The following is a 19,812-nucleotide window of genomic DNA, read 5'->3' on the forward strand; positions in this document are numbered from 1 at the left end:
TTAAGAAAAATGAAACTTCTAGTGAGGCCATAATGCTTGGGTTTTGGTCATATATGAAAGATTTGTTTTTGTTAAAGAACATAAGCCATACACTGAGTCTGAAGTATATTGTGTGGGTAAGTCAAGCCCAAATCAGTATAGCAGAGTAAACCTACTCAAAATTTCCTGCACACTAAAAGAAATGATGGCTGTGCAGTCAGAGGAGAATGTACTTGAGATTCTTACCTGTAAAACATGAGGCAAATGCACATCTTTATTTAAGCACGGACACTAACCCCTAAATTGAAGAATCTTGTGCTCAGGCAGAGAGTAATTAATATAATTATTTACATAATTTTCTGCTTATATGTCCATCTTGTTAAATTCTGCTTTGATTTTCAAACTCCCTTCTTCAATCAATACCTGGAATCCCTTCTTCTCAATACCAGTAATTCACTGGAATTTGATTAGTTTCACATGAGTTATATGTCAACATACATCTCTCTTGTATTTGTTGCAGGGGCTGTTAGTATTGGTCTACATTCCAAGTAGGCAGTGAGACCCCCCCCGGTTACCTGGTACCTGACACATCCTTTGTGCCCTCTGCACTTCAGCAAGTTTTTCATCATGATCTTGTAGAAGCAAAGTGTGGCTCAGCACAATAAATCAAAGCAAATCAAGAGTTATAGGTCATCTTCACCGCATTGCAATGGCAATGAAAACTGAAGTGTTGCAGTGAAACAGCACTGCTGTGTCTGAATGCAGCACTGCAAAGCAAATAAATGTCATGGAGATATGATGAATACTGCATTACCTTATTGCCTAGCCTTTTCTCTGACTCTGGACAGCAGCAGTCCTAAAATGCATAAGAACAGGGCAAATAACCCCCAGCCTCTAGTAATTTGTACCTCAGGGATCTCCAGGTGCCTTTGTATTTCATAGTTCTCAGTTGATTTCGTTACTTTTTAATAATGGTTTTCTGTACATGTGAAAATATTTAGTAGCCAACAACATCCTAGTTGAAAAAAAAAGCTCAACATATTATTCCATGAAGAAAAAAGGAGCAGTGTAATACAGCAGCAGTTGGATTACTGCACTTAGGAATAACTATGGTTGCTAAAGCTGGGCTAGGTGAACATGAGTATCTACCCTTTTTGGGGATTTTCAGCTGTGCATACTTTCTAGGTTTTAAGCAGCAAATCCAGTTTGAATTCTTTCTCTACAAAAAAAAAAAAAAAAAGAAAGAAAATGCAGAGTCCAGTTTATACCCAGGACTCTGCATCCCTGCTCTGGACAGATGCATCAACCAAATAATTTCATATAATCTTCTGTTTGATTTGAACACACGTCCTTCATTTCACTGGGAAGTTTCATTACCTTTGGACCACAAAAATAATGTTTCTTCTTGGCAGAGTTGTAGTCTGTACAAAACACAACAACATTCAGTTAAAGCAGGCTCTGCAGTTCAGTATGTCCAATGAAGGATGCAAGCTGGGACTAGGACATTTTTCTTAATATTCCTGTCTTGGGCAAGAGTTGGAAAGCAAATGACACAGAGCAACCACAGAGCATTAATAAAGGCTTCCATTAACTGAGGTGGGGCATCCTGGGTTAGCCCACAGACACCCACAATGGCTGAAGAAGAAAGCAGTTCAGTTGACAGAAGTAATTTCAGCAATTAGTCTGCTGCTGGAACAATTAATAGAGACAGATAGGGGCATGATTTGCAAAGTAAAAATAAGCAAGTTAAAATCTTAGGAAAATTTGTTGAGACAACTTAACAATGGGAGTTGGCACTGCAAAGCTGCCAAGGGCTGCTGCTGGAGCACAGGTTGGGAAGAGCCAAGAGGCAGAGCTGGACACGATGCAGCTCGGGATGGAGCTGTAGGGGCACAGCCCAGGGTGCCACTGGTGGTGCCAGGTACGTGTGGCACTGTGGGAGCCCCATCCCAGCACTCACAGTGGCTGCTGTGCACAACTGCCTCACATCCCATGTATTTTCTTATTAATGTGATTGGCCAGTTGCCATTTCTGAAACCAATTGATTGGCTCCATGTTTTCTTTTGTCCAGGAAGCGATCCTATGTAAAAATATACAACATGTATCTACCATTCCTTCCATAGATAAGCAGTTATTTTTATATGTATAATATATTATACATAAATTTATATACAAAATTGTACAAATATATGTAAATAAATATTTGTATATACACAACTGCATATAAAATATGTTTACTAACTTATATATTACACCTTCATTTGAACATATTTAAACTAAGTACATATTCTCAAATGTGTAGGTGAGTAACATAATAGCTTTAATAAGAGCATGTGAATGGTTAAATTTTAATGTCTAATTTTAATTAGACAAAATCAAAAGGCTACTGTAGGGCTCTCTGCTTCAAAGGCTGCTGGAGAAGCCTTCACACCTCTGGAGTGGGAGAAAGGACAGATGGGGTAGTGATGGTCACAAACATGATGAAAAATGTGTTATCAGAGGTCAGAGTTCCTCCCCAGCCCACCCTTTTCTGCCCCACAGCACGTCCTGTTTCTGCTGAGACCCCCTGCTCTGCTGGGGAGCACCACGAGATCCATTTCTGAACCTTCCCAGCAGCCTCTGGCTTTAGGAGAGTGCCGGTTTGGATGTGTCTCATTGTACCCTTTGGAAGCTGGTGGTGATTAATCTTTCTACTGTGTCCCACTGCTGTGAGTCATTAGCATTTAGTCAGTCTCTGCTTCATACCTGTTTGTTCAGAGAGGTCACAGTGTGTGCTGGGATGCTGATGACCTGATACTGGAGGCCTCACCAACATGTGTAATTGTTACAATCCTCTCCTGCTGGTGTTTTGCATCCATGTGTTCACATTTTCTCTTCACTCATATCAATATAAAAATGTTTCCAACAGCTTTCCACAGGCCTAGAAGATTCCCAGGCTTCTATTTCCTAATACTTATTATCTGCTGACAAAAAATGACAGCTACTTCTGATGGTTTGTAAGTTTTCTTAAGTCAACCGGCCTGTGATGTTGCTCCTCAAAATAAAGCAGTGTACTATGAAAAACTTTCAATTTTTCTCCTGCAGAATTGCAAATGAATATTGAAATTATTTCCTTCTATGCAATCACTTTATCTATAAATTCTATCATATCCTGTCTTCATAAATATCTGGTTTATTGGATTCTCATGAGCTTTATTCTGTGCTTTCTCATTGTACATTACTCATGCAGTACCTTCTTATCCAAGAAAAACTGAGGAAAAATGTTTGAGAAGAAGAGAAAGAAACACTGAGTTATAATACACTGTCACAACTCTTCTGTTATGTGTTATCAAGGGCTACACCACTGGCTAATCAGAAATTTATTAGCAATAATAGAGATGTAATTTGATATCAGATATAGATTTTGATCCAGGTTCAAATGCCACCTTTACAGCTGGGAGCAGCAAATGACTCTCTCCTGACATTAGCAGTGGAGCATTCAGTGCCAAATAGGCAATATGGAATTCAGTTTCAGAAATCTATTGTTAGGAAAGGCAAAGAAAACTGAGGCGAGCAGGAATAGGGCAGACATTTTTTAAGACTTTATATTAGTAAGAGGAAACTAATTTTCTCCATGATTCCATCACAGAGCTGGTCTCATACAATGCTAAACATTGAAATTCAACTTTAAACAGCTACATGAGGTTTGTACCTTCAGTCTCACATTCTGTTAGTAAGACCGGGAGGGACTAATATTTCACAATATGAAGAAAGAATCTGTTCCAATATTTTATCATCAGACTCATTAAATAATTTGGACAGCTGCTCCAGAGTCACTAGAATGATCATAAAAGTCTGCTAATAAAAGTGTGTTCAAACACGGTTTTGCTCACTAAAGGGTGACCTATGCAGGCTTTTGTTTTGGCTGGGGTTGATGTTCTCCACAACAGCCCTAGTGTGGCATCCAGCTCCAGGTACTAAAGCTGGCACAAAGATAAAACAAATAAATAATTAAAATGTGATTCATATTAGGGTGTATGTCCCTGTTATATCTCTTGCACCCTGTCAGACTGGAAAAAAATTGAGACCAACAACGTCTGCCAGATCAATAAGAGAATTCTGCTTTGCAGGGCTGTGGCACCTCAGTATAATTTATGAATCAGGAACACAGATTAAAGAAAATGCGGCCTGAGGCACCAATGACAAGACTAATGTAAAGTTTATTTCCTTATTGACATCCCACAGGTTCCTCAGCTGTTGGCATTGTCGTGGATTTTCTCTTTGATAGATCTGTGTTGCTCGTGAAGGGCAGTGCTGAGCAGAGCCCTGGGGTTACCCCAGCAGCTGTTAATGGCCCTTCCTCATACATGTATGCTAGGATACACATATATAAGTGTATAAATAGATATGGGGGTATCTATGGATAAATAATAATGCGTATTTGTACACTTTTAAAAAATATTTCTAGACAAATGTGAATAAATACACAATTAAAGCAACATGTCTTCTTTAAATGAATTTTCTAAAAAAATCAAAGATGTTTCTCAATCAAGAAACCAAGTTTAGTGTTTCTGCTGTCACAGTCCTTGAGGGTGATAGTAAGAAGTCATTGAGGAGCTCTATATCTTATTCCTTACTTTATAAATTAAGTACAAAGCTTTCCATTGAACATGAAGATTATCAGACTCAGAAGACAAGGAATAAAACATGCTCTAGAAAAAAGTTCATAATCAATTGGGGTTTCTAGGTGCTGCAATAAAGAGTAGTAGTACACAGTACTTTGGGATCCAATTGTCTAAAAGAACAATTGTAGCCTAATCTCTGTGCTGTAACAGTTCACATCTATCTATGCTCTGAAAGCAGAGAAAACTAAGAATCATTGTCTAAGGTGAGCAAAGCCATCTAGGTTTGCTTTGTTCAAAAAGAAAAATAAACCACATACTGATGAGGACACACTGGTAATTAGTTAGCAGAACTCAATTTCTTTAGAAAACAGAAAGGTGGTAACATTTTTTTTGCACTGATGCCCGGGAGTGTTGGTGAGGTGTGTGTTAATGTGCTTCAGAATACCTAAAGATGAAGATGGGCTGCAAGAGAGAATTGCCATAGTGGGAAAACAACAAAAACTGTGAAACAGGATGGGGCAGTAAGTCCTGCCCTTACCAAAACACATCAGCTAATGGAAATTCACATTCTAGTATAGACATAATTTTTGGTCTCCCTTCACAGAGTCACCCACCAGCTGAACACTGGGGCAGGTTTCCACACCCTCACATCCCTTGGCGAGCTGCATAACCAAACAGGTACTAAGATAAGAGTACACAACTTCCTCAGGGTAGTTGTAGCTTAAAAATGCAGTGATGTGAGGTGCTCACCATTCCTGACAGAAACTGCGTTGCAGAATTTCTGTGCCTTGGGAGACTGTTTGCTTTTTAAATCTTCTCTAATTGGGGCTTGCATTAGATAATGAAGTTATCCAGACTGAGGAACTCAGCACTTTCTTTTTTTTTTTAAAGAATAGGAAGAACAAGAGCTGCTGGGGATCAGCTGTGAATGTACTATTGATTTCTCTCCTACTGTTACCATGAATGACAAATGCCTTGTAAGGCATTCTAATTTAGCCAGAAACAAGAGCTTTTCCAGCAAAGTGCAACAGCACCACCACAATGCTTCCAGCATGAGGGAAGCAGGGATTGCTTTTAGATAACCATGCCAGTGAAGTGATACAGAGATTTGTACTTTCCAGCCTTACCTGGACTAAATCCCTGGATTTGCAGGCAGTGATGTTAATCATGCTTTATGTATATCAGCACCAGTGTGGAGCCAAGCCACAGATGAGCAGCAATTGTCTGCTGTGGCATGTGGCAGTTGCCCATGCCAGGCTTCTCACTTGGCAGCTTCAGGTGGCATCAAACAGGTTGTGTTTGCTTGGTAATTCCCAGGAGGTAGAAAAGCAGGATGGAGATAGTCAAACCAAGTTTTATCTGTGCCTATTATCCAGCATCTTGAAGTATTTGAAATCTGAAGTGCTCTTTTGGCAGATTTGGGGAAGGATGAGGTTGTTTTTTCTCCAAATAGTCAAAGATTTAATGGAATGGAAAATGAAGAACTTATTTTGTGACCTGCAGTACTTTTTCAGCCTCACAAAGGTGTGAGTGTTCAATAGTTTTTGCACTGGTGATTTTATAATTTCAAGGGCATATGTAGAAAGAAAAATGTCCTACTATTCCAATACCTCTCAAAACCAGAAACTAATGTGCTTTTGGCTTTAAATACAGAGTTTTCCATCAAATTCGTATGATGGCTGAACTACCCTGGTTGAATTTTAGCAGAAACTTTCCTGAGACATCCTCTTAATAGAGAATTTGATGCTTTTGCCTGTGTAATTGTCCTAGACTGCTTAAAAAACATTCATCTTGCCCTTTAACCAGTACCAGATTAAAAAAGGGCAATAACTAACCAGATGTTGCTGCATATGTGACTGTTTGTGAATCTGCTTACTTTAGAGTACTTTAAAGGAAGACTAAGTAAAATAGTGCAATTGTAGAAATAGTAAACTGGGAATAATGCAACATTGCATCTTTATTCTTAAGAGATTTAAATAAATATCTGAGCAAATCTACTTTGAGAATATGAAGTCTGTGCCTAAACAGCAAATTATTTCTTACTCTCATGTACTTGTGAAAAAAGCACATCAAAATTTATTCTCTCTACTCTTGCTACTTGTATACTGAGCTGTAGTATTAGGTCAGTGTTTAATAGGATGCATAGCTGTTTAATAGGATGAAAGCATTTCCAATTCCCATCTGAATGTGTTAAAGAAATTTAAAGGTTACAGTACAGTGCCCTGGACCTCACTGTGCTTTAAAAAGTAACAGTATTTTTTACAGAGGAAATGATTCAGAAATCCTATTATCTGTTGTATTTCTTAAGTTATAGAATAAAATACATTACAGTTAAAATGTAGCCATTTCAATCAATATGAAGTATGTGAAAGTCTGTGTAATTTACCTGCTTTGATCCTATAATTCTAACAGAATTCAGGGGCTCAGGGAATATTTCCATGAGGATGAAATAATTCTGATCAGAAGTAGCTGTTTTTGAATGGAGCCCTGTGAATTTATAGAAATTCCAGACAGAACCCTCTTTGTGACAGCACTGCAGTAACAAAATCAAGAAGTCTTTCCCTTCCATGTGGTGTTTCCCTCTGTTTGTGCCAAAAGTGTCTATACAGCAGTGTCATAGCTTTTCAGATTTGTTGTGTTTTGGTTTTATAGTTTTTCCACTGGCTTTTGGCCTCTGTCTCTAGCAGAAACACAGCCATGATCTAACCAGTTCCTTCTCTCCACTAACCATGTGCATGCTTAATTACACCCCTCCATCAGATTGCACTAAAAATGTTTCAGCAGAACAAAAGTTTTATATTCCTATGTAAATTGTGTCCTTTTATTTTGTTCTCAGTTCTGGTGATTTTCAATGAATCAGCCCCTAAGATTTTGCTCTTTCTGGCAGCTCCATCTTCTGAGTTAAAATTCTTTGCAGCTGTCACCATCCTGAAAGAGGACCTCAACACCTTATCATAGGAAGCAGCTTTTGTTCTACCTGACAAACTGGGAGCATACTGGTCATGTTGACATCTGTGTCCTTCAAAGTACACTTGAAATCTGAACAGCCTCAGGAAATGTCTTTTATTCTCACAAGAAACAGAGAATTGGGCAATTTCTTTCCTAGTGTGGGTCATTACTTGAAATAAAGAGGAGTGGCTCCAAGTTGGTATCAGCTGAATCCAAGACAGAATCTGCAATTAGGAATCTTACATCGCTTGCTTATTTCACAAATTCTGGAGGTCCATCACTCTTTTTTCCCCCCATCTATGTAATTTCAAATTTCAAGCAAATAAGGAGAAATTGTTCTTTCTGAGCAAAATGGAGTTATGCATTTAATTTCTGATACAGCTCTGCAGGGTATGGATTTGGGAAATACTGGAGTTTAATGTTAATCATCAATGTTTATCTTGCTCTAACAGGATAACCTGGAGCCACTAACTGAGAATTAACAGTCCTTGTTTGAAATGCATGGGATCTGTCCTTAAAAATTTACAGTATGAAATAATTGTAGAAGGTATCTCATGTCCTATGACATAAAATGGGATCTAACTGCTACAGGATGAGTTTTGTACTGCTCACATTTGCACTGCAGCAAGCAGAAACTCTTCGGTTCTGCCCTCAAAACCCTGAAAGTACAAGAAAATCTTTTCCTAAGAGAATGATTCAGCAGCCTGGACAACTGGAAAAATACATTTAAGGAACTTAGAAAATTTGTTTTCCCCATTGCATCAAAGAATGGCTTTACTTAGAAAGAGTCTGCAGTGCAGAAGAATGTGGGAGGAAGCTGAGTATGAAAAAGAATTCTCCACCAGAAAGCAGTGGATTAACAGAATTGATCAGAAGTTTTATGAGGGTTTGTTTTGTTCCTATGAACAAAACAATTTTTGGGGGGGGGGGGCTGGTTTTGATAGTGTTTATTTGTTTCAGTCAAAACTGAAACCTTTACAAATTTGTGGAAATTTTAGGTGACAGTGCATTTTTCCTCTCAAAATTGTACTGAATTGATTATTTCAGCAGTACTTCAAAAAAAACCAAAAATTCACATTTTAAGATTTGAAAAATAGATTTGTTTTCTATCTTGTGTAAAAAATTTCTAAATTATAAAAATATAAATATCTAGAAAACAATTGAATGTTCTAACACTTCTGCAGTCAATTCTCCTTGAGGGTTTGGCTAATACATATGTATGCAATTTTTAATTTTCATACCTTTTTGCAGTAATTATTTTCTAATATCTTGATTTTTTTCTTTAATGGGAAAGCTATTTCACACTCAAATCTGCTAATTAACTCAGTTATTCTTACACTTTGGAAGTGAGTGATTGTCTCATAGATCTCAACTATGTTATCTATGCCAGAAAGAGTCAACTAATCCTGTGAACCTAAAAACCCCAAAAAGCATTAGAGGATATTAAAATTCATTTATCATTATATTTTTATTAAAAGAATGCTGTGCCTTACTTTTACGCAGGCTCATTCTCTATTGTATCACATGTGTATGAACTGCTGATGTCAGATAAAATGCTGAGATTTGGCAAAGCTGAGCTCCTGTTTCCAAGAGGGATGTTGGGGTTTCAGGTCTTAAGTTGGGAAGTTAAGTTCTATTTTCCAAACCACAAACAAGTTGCAAAAACTGAAACATTTCTAGGTACATATAATATTTAAACCTATTCTCTTTTCTTATCCTATGACTGCAAATCTGTGCTCCCGAGTTAATCTGTGTCCCAAAATATGTTGGAATTTATATGTCTGCAACCCTGTTGCAAAAAACAGGCTCTGTTAATGAGTGCAGAAATGTTCCCCCATTAAAAATATAATGTGTTTTAAAAATTACAATGCCAGAGTCGTGCTAAGTGCACATGTTCTATCACTTTTTAACTGTTGTGAGTCACTTTTGAGTGGTTCACTGCAGAAATATATGCGCAATTTTCAGTAGATGGAAATACCACTGCCATGTTACATAAATTAAAAATATTTCAGAATTCAGATCTGAGTAGGACATGCTGGCTTCCTATACATTTACTGATAGAATTAATGTTTTCCTGTAAAGCATATTGGAATAATCAAGGAAGAGCTATAAAATATTAGGTATTCTCTATCCAAAACTATGAAGAGGAAGTACTAGAGTAGTACAACAAAAAAAGTCTTAAATCACAGGGCACCAATGTAAAGGTTGCATATTTTAAAATTGTATCCTTATATACATGTTTTCCAAATAGTTTCCAGTTATATCATGGAAGTAATAAAACATACTATTTCTATATTTATGCAATGGTAATGGAAATTCTTCATCAAGGCTTTATGATGATTAAATTTAGCTATTTTTCTGAAGTATTTTTCATGGAAAGTTTTACTCTTTTTGTCAATAAAATTTATTTATTGAAGAAAACATATGAAGCAAATCTTTCAGTGATTTTTTTTCCAATTATTTGTTGGAGCCATTTTCTTTAATTTTCTGATTATTACTTATTATAAATAAAAAAATTGAAATAAAGTAACTGTAAGTACTCATTTGGCTGAGCCAAAGTATATTCCTGTAAAATTTTAGTTACATAATATAACATGTTTTCATATATTTCCATATATTAAAATTTTATTTTCCTATTACTAGAAGTACTTTTCCTTAAAGTAAAGGAGAAAATGTTTGAAAATAAAAGGCCTGGGGGACAAAATGTGCACTGTCCACACATGCTTGAAGGCACATGCCTGCTTAGTCTCTTTAGCACAAAGAGAATAACTGATGTATATTAGCTTAACTCCTCATATGCTAAATTATTCATAGGCTTAAGTATTTTCTGGACTGGGCCATGGTTCTGGTAAATGGCATGAGTCCTTGAATACTTGGGTTTTTTTTTTTTCTTTAAATTTGATATGTAGTGTCCATAAATGTAGCTCTCATGATTCATTAACATATTATGGCACAGAGTTTTACCAGAATGTGTCTTTACATTCTTCATCTTGTAATTCATATTAAATTGCACTGAATAATGCAAACATATAGACTTCTGTTGCAAACTGACTAAAAGTCTATCAAAATCTGCACTGTCTGATGCAATCAAAATTTCCTTGCTAAATCTGGTTCCCTCCCAGAGCTATTTATACATTTGCTAATGCCTCACTTTGTGTTACACCAGATAAGTCACTTTGCATTACAGTTGTGGAGTGTAAATGTCATAAATTGTGTAAGCAGGTGTGACACAGTGGAAAGCAGTGACTGCAACATGACATTCTAAAAAGTTATGCCAAAACACTCTGCAATAAAATTCCTACCATTATTTTTCTTCAATACATACATATGTTTAACATAGAGTCTTCAGCAGCATCCTTTGAAAATTAATGAAAATTATCTTGATTGCTGCTACAAAGATTGTCAGAAACAAGCAGCATTTCAAGCATGGTATACAGGGTGAAAGCTGTTAAAATATGTGAGTTCATGTATGATGGATTAGCCATGTTATTTTTACTGCCATAAGCCTGGTAGGAAATGTCTTGGATCTTACACTGGTTTACCTTATTTCACATCACAGACTAAGACATGCCTGCATAAACCCTTGTATACTGGTGTAACAGGATTTCTCCTTACACAGATAATAACTCTTAACACAATTTCCTATTGCAAACAAGTTTTATGTCAATGTGATCTTTTGTGTACAGGTAGTGTGCTACATGGCAATGAAGCCCTCTTAGATTTCACTGCATGGCCATGTGCATTGTCACAGAATTGTAGATGAATTTCCATTTCCTCTTGCTGTAATTAATTTAATTAAAATTAATTCCCTTGGGAAAATAAAATTCTGGAACTGGTGGTATGGCCTGAAGCAATGTAATTACCACTCTAATGATTGTGGGGCACCTCAAACCCAGCAGGAAGAAGCCTGCATGAAACACACATCTCTCCAGTCCTTGACTCCCTGGCCTTCCTTCATAGCCTGCCATGGGTGGAGTCCACACTGCTGTGGTTGTGTCCATTATGACCATTATGAGAGTGGTTAGTGGTTTTCACAAGGAAAACAGATGAAGGTTATTAGGTAAGGACCATCCTGGGTTTAGAAATAATCGATTTAAAACAATATTTATTTGGATAACATCCAGAATAAAGACCCCTATTTTTACAGGTTATTTCTACACGAAAGGGTTTTCATAGGTGTATAAAATGCATGAGGTTTGCTTTAAAGGTTTGTTCACATTGGATGGGACCATAGAATAAATTTTAAAAGGGAGTTCTGCATTGTTCTGTGAAATGCAATTGTTTGTATCTTAAAACTGAACAGCTGAAAGATCTGGTTTGGTTAGAATGGAAAACTTACATATTTTATGTGGAAGATGTTACTTACTGATCAGAGAGTAGAAGACCAGGACAGAGGTAGTAAATTAGTTTTGGCATAGCTGATACTAGAAATGTGCTTGGTTCAACTGAGTGACACAATGTGATTGGCAAATGTGAGCAACATGAAAGGTCATATCATTGTATTGATAAATTAACTTGAAATTATGAAAATTTATACATTATTCACCTATTGTTTCTGATTACACTGATTATAACAACCCATTGAGACCATGAAAAATATGTTTCTATTGCTTAGATGAAAAGTGTTTTAAATTGTTTTTTTAAAAGATCTAAAGGGGAAACTTTTAGCAAAAGAAATTTTGTACAACACAACTTTTAATATCCAGTTACAAAGGTATCAGATTATTTTTTTTCTTTCAGAAATGCTAGAGCTTCAGGAAATTTTAATGAGTCATAGGATCAAGAGTTGCTTAAAATAAGGTGATAGCATGTGACAATCAAGTAGTTCCCTTTGTACCACATTCTCCCTTAATAAACGTTTTAGGCCTTTGGAGTAAGAGAAAGGAAAAGAAAGGGAGAGAGACAAAAAATATATGTTGCTGCCTGGAATAAGCTATTAATATAGATAAAATATCATTACACAGGCTACAGGGAATATACAATCCAATGGAGATAAAATAGCTGCTATATTTATCAGCATTCTCTTGTGTTTTAAAATTTCTTAGCAAAGTCACTGCTTATAAAATGTGCAAGACTGACAGCACAAGAATATGAAGTCCTTTGTCTGTCTCCTGGAAAAGTACTGAGTAGGCAGCAAAGTCCTGGTTCTCTTTTCCTACAAAATTATTTGTCATTTGTGTCACTGTTGAATTTACTGCGTGGTTTGCCTTTGATTGACAACAATAATTCACAGAGTATGTGCCTTCCTGCACTGTAGGCCGATTGCATGTCAAATGAGCAAGGAAGGCAACATTAAAAATAAAAAAGTGCCTGGTTTATGTAGCTATTTTGTGTCTTCCAGCACTGGACCAGAGAAGGAACCTGATGCTGTGAGGAAGTCACTGAGCAAGCACAAATCAGCTCCCCAGCCCATGGGCAGTGACAAAAACTGACTCAGAGCCATGGACAGGGGTCCTGAGGCTGGGATCCCTGGAAGGCAGCATGGCAGGGAGGCTGCTGGAGGTCTGGAAGCCAGCAGAATGCTCGCCAAAATGGAGTGGAAGTGGTGGCAGCAGTTAGAGATGCCATTTAGTCCTTGGAGTCTGTCCAGATACTTCCTTAGGATCCTACTGCACCCACAGTTTTGTCATGGGGACGTTTTTCTCCAAGGAACTGGGCTGAAACTGCAAAGAGATCCCATAGATCAGGAGAGAGGTGATAATAGTCCCCATGGCTTATGCCAAAAGTTTAATAGGTATCTTAAATATTTCTGCCATAGATGCTGATCTCCTGCCAGCTGGTGCACAGAGTGCAGTGTGTGCCTGCTGGGCTGGCTGCAACAAAGTTACATCCCAGAATACATATATATATTTTACCCACTTCACAGTATTTTGCCTCAATTGCCAGCATTTTTGGAGTACACAATTCATCTGCCAACATTCCTGCTCCTTTGTGTGGTGTGAAGAAAATATACACACTTTTGTTAATATTCTAATTTCACACTCCAGAAGCAAGTTCTTGTCACTAGTGATGCCCTAAAGGTTAAAAGCAATTGTAAGGAGTTGATGAAGTTTTGTTTCAGAACCTGTAGAGAAGAATGCCAAATTCAGAAAAAGGGGAGTAAAAAGCATTGGGTTGTGTGTTAGCCAGTGCCAGAAGTGATGGGCTGCAGTTGTCAACCAAACCCTATAGATGCTTCAAGTGGAGCAGATGGCAAATTTCAATACATTCCACATTATGAGGAATGTGCTTTTTTTAATTTTTTTAAATGAGTTGCTAAAATCTGCAATGAAAAATCGCAATAAGCAAATAAATCATCTGCCTGTATTGTCTGTCACCAGAGGAGCAGGAATGACTTGGCAGCACACTGAAGCAGCCCAGTAGCTGTTGCAAACTATTGATATTTTTTTATAAGAGTTCAGAATGGACCACATGTCTTAAAAGTTCAACAAAGCTTGAATGAAATCCCAAGACGTAAACTATACTTAGGCAGAATTTTCTTGCCTCAGGGACTCTTCAACTTCAACATGCTGATTGCTCCTGCAGCCTCTGACACTATTCCATCTGCTCCATCTGCTGTCGTCCAGTTAACACTGGGGGAGGTTACAGCTGTGCTCTAGTCTGCTACAAGTGCTTTCCTAACCTGATTATAAGACTACTCAGAGCTACATGCAGGAGAATGGTCCTTCTGTATTAAGCACCAGGAAAAAGAACCCCCACAAACAAACAAGCAAACACAAAAAACCACCCTAAAAACCAACCAAACAAAACCAAACTGTAGTTGTTCCCTGAGCTTCTTTCCCTGTAAGGTGAAGATTATGACACTGCCTGAAATCATAAAGCCTTCTCTGATTGCTGGGATGGTAACCATTCCTTCTTTTCCTTTTCTAGGAGCTTAAACCCCTTCATTCTTCAATATTGCCACCAAAACCTACTTCCACCCTGTGTTTATTTACTTGGAAAGGGGAATGAAGAGAAAAAAGTCTTGTTCTGGTTTCTGCTTATAATGTCCCATTCAGAATAGGACCAGACAGGTGATTAGATTAAGGGTTGAATTTATTTGAAGGCAGAGTTGAGGCAGTGGCATCCTGCCCCCCTCTCTCTGGTGTGATGTGTGCTCTGCTGTCTCTGTCACTGCTGACCCCCTTCTGTGGACCTGTCTCTCACCTGAGACACTGGGTGAGTCTGTGAGAGGATTGTCCAAACCCAGTGCAAAAAATAAACTGGAAGTTCAGGGCTGACTGTGCGCTGAGGCTGCTTAACCTCCAGACACAGAGACAACCAACACTTTAAAAATATTATTTCTGGTTTTTATAATGGACCCTATCCAAGCCTTTGGACCCCCAGCACTGTACCAAAGTGTCCGAACAATCACAGAGCATCAGTGAATTTGTCATACAAGCACACCCTCAGAGCCTAGCAAACCAGTGCCACCCCCATTCACTGCAGAAACATTGGGTGGGGTGTTTCAGACCAGCACTCTGTAAGCATTTGCCAATACTTCAATATGGTGATGTGCTTAAATGATCTTTATACAGCTGATCCTAAGTGCTCTTACAGTATTCTGCACTTCTGTAAACTCGGATATTTTAAGATCTACACCCAGCATGTTTTCTGAACCCATAGACAGTGACCTATCTCCAGCCCCTTCTCTCCCTTAGAGGCAATATCCTTTCCAGCTGATGGTTTTCATTTCAGCTGACAAAAGAAAAAAAATAAACAAACCAAAAAAGCTTTGGTTTTGTTTCCCACATATATTCTAACCTGATTTTAAAGGGTCTGAAGGAGGTGAATGGTCGAGTGAGGAGATAAAAAGGAGTTAATTAAAATATGGAGGTTATAAGCCAAATTTTAATCTTACAACCATGACACTGGCTTAGCTGAAAGCATAAAGGCATACTTGAGTCTCTTTTTAAGCCATCACAAAAAATTATCTCCAGAAAGGAAAAATAGCTTTTAGTTACTCCAGACTGTCATGAATGTGATTATAGTGAATTACAAAATATGTGAGGGAAAAAAATCTCTTTTATGCAAAACTTCACCTTGAAGACATTTAATGAGTGAGGGAGTGAAGGTTCTTGCAAAGGTGCTCTGAGGACTTTTGCATGAGTCTGCAGTCTTGAGAGCAGACAGCTGAGAGGCAGCAATCACAGATATGAGTACATGTTAAGACTATCTTCATGATGCCAAAAGTTTAAGTGAGATTAGAATCAGTCCCTTTAGCTTTGAAGCATTTTGCTGAGCAGTTTTGGATCAGACCATATAGACTCATACCTTAGTAAAAATCCACATAAGTTATCTAACTCTCCAGGAGGAAGCATAGATAAGTGATAAAACCAGAGCTACAGTATTACAGGCTGCTAAATGCATTCCCTAGATCTGGAGGAGTTTAGTTCACAAGAAAAAGGCTTTGCATTCCAAGTAAATGAGATCCTGCAGCTCTGTAGGGAATAGCTTTAATGGGAAAGTCACATTCCTTGCCTCCCATGTAAATAAATCAAGGTACTTGAATTTGGTCATGGCCTTTGTCTAGCTTGAGGCCAACACCAGCCCAAGGTAATGCTGTGAAGGTTAGAAACAGCTCAGTGGAATCAATCTTCACATTATTACATATGTAACACCACAGGCAACACAGAGGCGCCTCAAACTGAGATTGAAGTGTACCCCATTATCTGTAGAACATATTAATACTGTAAAACTTAAATGCATTGGTAATACTGTATTTGATTGGGAGTCAAATTCTCATAGGTTATAAAACAAGCTACAGGCAAGCTAGGGAGAAAAATCATCCCTCTTATCTAAACTAAAAATGTACTAAGGCAGTTTTTATTATTTCTTAATGAACTACATTTAAACATGCAGACACAAAAATATCACCTGCCCCTATTGAAAGCAATGATGATGTTTCTCTTGTCCTTGGTATTTTCTCACCCCATTAAAAAATCCAGCTGGAAGCTCTCCAATCACTTTAGAAAACAAGGGCTAATGTATTTAAATTATCATTGTACATGGAAATATATTGTTCTTATTTACTGCTTGCAATGCTTGGGTTCCACAATATAAAGTGCTGTACAAAGGCAGCAAAAGACCTTCCCAAGTTTAAGATAAGCAGCAAAGTAGGGACTAGGACAGATTTTTTTTTTAATCATTCTCTGGAAACATGGAAGACAATATCTAAACTCCCGCAGATACTCTCCTTTATCATTCCAGCTGTTTTTCTATTTGCTATGTAGATATGTCCTTGGTGACACCATGGGGAAATAAATGATTTTGCCATATCTCCATTCCCAAAATATCCTAAATACATTAGGGAAAATCACTAATAAAGTGACACTTTGAAGCTTCTTTATTACATTTATAAGAGGAACTTAGTTAATCTACAGTATCAAGCTAGTTTATACACTGGAAAATGCCATGCTTTTCTTAGTCAGTTACATTTTCTCTTTGAGTGCCCATGGCTATACATTGACATATAAGTGTTTTACTTAAAGAAACACTTACAGAAGTTTATGTCACACTTCCCAGGAGCACGAGCTATCCTATCAAATCATGACTCATTTCACTTGGCTTTATAAACTTTAGGCATGAAGCCTAAATAAGCGTTCCAATCTTCCTCCATAGCCAACAGACAGAGGCTGACTCCAGCAAGGTGTGCTGGAGAACTTTTATAGGAACTTGTACCTAAATCTCACATATCTAAATATAAATCAGCATCATCCCTGTCACTAGTGCAATGGAAAACCCTGTGACTGGATTAAGAGCAGGAAGCCTCCTGCTATAAGATGGCAGCAGCCACAGGGCTGTCAATATTCCTTTGCTCTATGTAATTGCTAAGACAAGTATTTAGTATGTTGTAACATTAAAGTTCTTTGGCTTGCTGCCTAGATTGCGAGCTTGCTCACATCTTGCATGTAAAAAATCATGTATGAGGCTGATGCTGAGAAATAAACAGCTCTCGACGCTTTCCTAGCAGCCCCACATCCTGTTTGTGTTTGTATATAAATTGCTGGCACAGGCTGCTGTCAAATAGCAAACATTTTCCTTGAACTTAAGAAACACAGCCACCTGAGTTTCTGAAATCAGAAATTATTTCTCTGAGGAACCCTCAATAAGCAGCATTTCCCCACTCACAAGCACTGAGTCGATGTGTGAAAGAACAAGAACTTTATTATGGAAATTAGAAAAACCACATGAATGATAAGTGTACTCTGTAGTAGCTTTGTCAGCACCTCATAATCACAATGCCTTTCCATTCTGGTGATCATGTAAGAGGAAAACACCCTTAACTGTAATTTATTTCTTTTTTAGAGTCTGTCTACACTACCAGATAATTTAGTTCCCGAGTTCATGGCAGGCACTGGATCCTTGCTGTGTGCATTGTGCAGATGTTAGTTTACATTTGGGGTTTGTTTGGCAATAACCAAAAAAAGCAAGTGACACAAATCTTACACACAGTCCGTGTCAGGGACCCCATCACACCTACAGGGCTGCACCTTTACCCTCAGTGGTCTTTAGAGACAGAAAGTCCTTCAGACTCCAGGACTTGCAAAATGTTCCAATGCAATAAAAATTCAGTTAAGTGCCCCACAACACAATTCAATCTATGTTCAAACTGAATTTCATCTAAAAAAGCCCACAACAACTCCCAGAAAATAAAAAAAATAAAAAAAATCGCTGTGTCTCAAGGCAATGTGATTATCCCCTAGACAACAATGCCCCTAAGCCAATTTGTGAGGGACTGGCCCTAGTCCCAAAAGTGATCAGCAAAAGTGTTTCCGCTCCTTACCTGTTAGCTTAGGGCTATGGTTAACTCCTTGGGTGGGATGCATTTAGCAGTAGGGGCGCAACCTGAGGATATCAAACCCTGTATGCAATGTGTTTGTGCTGCATTTCCAGGGTCCTGAGGTGCAAACACACAGATCTGTCCTCAATTCTTTACACTGTGCTGCTCAATGGGGTTACTTTTACAGTTTGGCTACATTAAAAACCTGAGAAATTTAACAAGCAATGGTGCTCATTGTCCATCAAATGATCATTTTGGCAATCAAAATTCTCACAGATGTGCATCAAAAGCATACATAACTTTTAGGTAGAGGTAATAAGGATGTTCTGCTTCTCAAAAGCAAAAATAATTGTAATCTTCTCTTATTTCACTTATGATCAGTGATGAATGCCACCCCATTTATGATAATTCCCAAAGCGTCTTGGAGATCATCAGGGAGAAAATTCCTCAAACCAAGATCTCTTTGGAAGCTATTCAAAGTCTCTCACTTATACTGGGATGTGGCAGAAGACACCTACTTTATGTAGTTCTAAATAAGAGGAGCTATGGTGATATAAACCCCATTAACAAGGTTTTTTTCACTGAAAAATTCTGTTTCAGAAACAATGGGATGTTGTAGATAAAACATTTAATTTCAATTACATTTTTAACAGAGTTTTAAATAGCATTTAATTTTCTTCATTTTTGTGTCAATGGAATTTAACCATGGAAGGGACCATAAAGCTCCTCTCCCTCCAATGCCCCTGCCATGGGGGGACATGTCCCACCTAGACCACATTGCTCAAAACCCCATCCAACCTGTTCTTGAACACTTCCAGAGGTGGGGCATCCACCAGTTCTCTACAAAAACTGTTCAGGTGTTTCATCACCATCACAGTAAAAACATTTTTTTAAGTGCAGACGGCTTTATAATAAAGTTTCCAGAGAAGAGAAACCTCACGCCATCCCAATCCTACCAGTTTGATGCCAGTATATATTTTTAGTTAGCTTTCTTTTAATCATTATATTTTAATTTCAGTGAAACTTCAATTATTTAATTTTTTTTAAAGATTGATTTTAAACTGTATCACCGCATGCTATGTTTACAGTAACACAAACCATCTTGACACCAACAAAATAAAACATTCTGATGAATTGTAGAATTCTCTAAAATGATATGTTTTCAGATTATTCTTTCTCATAAATTTAGAAATTGATGCAGTCTACTGAATTTTTGGACAAGTATGAAAATATCAGACTCTTTCACTGGAAGGAAAATTGCTAACAATGATCTAGCTAGGCAGAGAAAGCAGTTTGCTGTCTGTCCACCCACCATGGGAGACCATTCCCTCACAGAGGGCACTGCTTCCCAGCTGCAGGGCAAAGAGAATTGAGCTGCCTTGCTGAAGTCAGGGCTGTGCAATATAGCGGTGTCCCAGTGCACACTCCTGTCACTCACCATGGATCTTTAACCAGAAGGTTTAATAAAGTTTAACTGAAGGGTTCAGTGCCTTCTTTGGCCACTGTCCGGATGGGGAA

This window comes from Camarhynchus parvulus, chromosome 1A (genome assembly GCF_901933205.1).
Source record: "Camarhynchus parvulus chromosome 1A, STF_HiC, whole genome shotgun sequence".
Classification (NCBI taxonomy): Eukaryota; Metazoa; Chordata; class Aves; order Passeriformes; family Thraupidae; genus Camarhynchus; species Camarhynchus parvulus.